Source organism: Arachis hypogaea, chromosome 17 (assembly GCF_003086295.3).
Source record: "Arachis hypogaea cultivar Tifrunner chromosome 17, arahy.Tifrunner.gnm2.J5K5, whole genome shotgun sequence".
Classification (NCBI taxonomy): domain Eukaryota; kingdom Viridiplantae; phylum Streptophyta; class Magnoliopsida; order Fabales; family Fabaceae; genus Arachis; species Arachis hypogaea.
In genome coordinates this window covers 119,523,492-119,524,513 of record NC_092052.1, presented here as the reverse complement: position 1 = coordinate 119,524,513, position 1,022 = coordinate 119,523,492, and the positions used below count along the sequence as shown (strand labels likewise).

Genomic DNA, 1,022 nt, shown 5'->3' with positions numbered 1-1,022 from the left:
AAGAGTTACCATTCAGGAGGAAGGAGCTCTTGATTTTACAATGCAACCGTTTCAAGCGCATCATCCACCGGTAGCTACGGATTTTGAAATAAAGACCGCACTGCTAAATTTGATGCCCAAGTTTCATGGCCTACCTGCTCAAGAGCCTATCAAGCACTTGAGAGATTTCCAGGCAGCCTGTTCTACTGTCAGGCGTGATGGCACTGATGAAACTTCAATTCTGCTGAAAGCTTTTCCGTTCTCTCTTGAGGGAAAAACAAGAGAGTGGTACTACACTCAACCTATAGCAAATGTATCCAACTGGGATACACTCAGAAAGGAGTTTCTGGAGAAATTCTTCCCATCTGAAGTTACTGATAAACTGAGGAAGGATATCTCTACAATTGTTCAGGATGACAATGAGACTCTCTTTGAATACTGGGAGCGCTTCAATAATCTTCTGGAAGCATGCCCCCACCACATGATTGACAAGATCGTGCTACTCAGCTATATCACACAAGGTATGAGGCCCCAAGATAAGACCACATTGGAAAGTGCCAGCAATGGGTCTATGAAGAAGTACAAGACCACTGATGAAGCTTGGCAATTGATCAGTGATTTAGCTGAATCTACTCAGAACCACAGACAGAAGCAAGGCCGTTCAAAAGCCGTTATGGAAGTATCTTCTGGCATAGAGACTATTGCTCTAAATCAAAGCATCTGTGAGATGACCAACCTGCTGAAGCAAATGCAGTTGAATCAACAAGCTTAACAAACTCAACCGCAGCAAAACCAACAACTAGTTCCACAAAGAATTTGCGAAATTTGTGCTGATTACAGCCATTACATTGATGAATGCCCGCAGCTCCAACAAGAAGACAACATGGTGGCATCCACTCACAACTTCTATGACCGCCCCAACCAAGGGTACAATCAAAGTGGAAATAATAACCATGGATGGCAGGACAATTCAAACCAGAATTGGAGGGACAACAATAATAGGGGAGGCAGAGATAATCAGGGAAATCAGAGGTGGAATAATA

The 1,022-nt window shown here is 43.3% G+C and overlaps 1 non-coding gene across 1 annotated transcript; it reads right to left on the bottom strand.

Annotated features, from left to right (window-relative positions):
- Positions 1-358: 358 nt before the first annotated feature.
- On the bottom strand, positions 359-466 carry LOC112767978 (small nucleolar RNA R71). Its single transcript, XR_003185417.1, has one exon. It is a non-coding gene; the product is annotated as a small nucleolar RNA R71 (small nucleolar RNA).
- Positions 467-1,022: the final 556 nt, after the last annotated feature.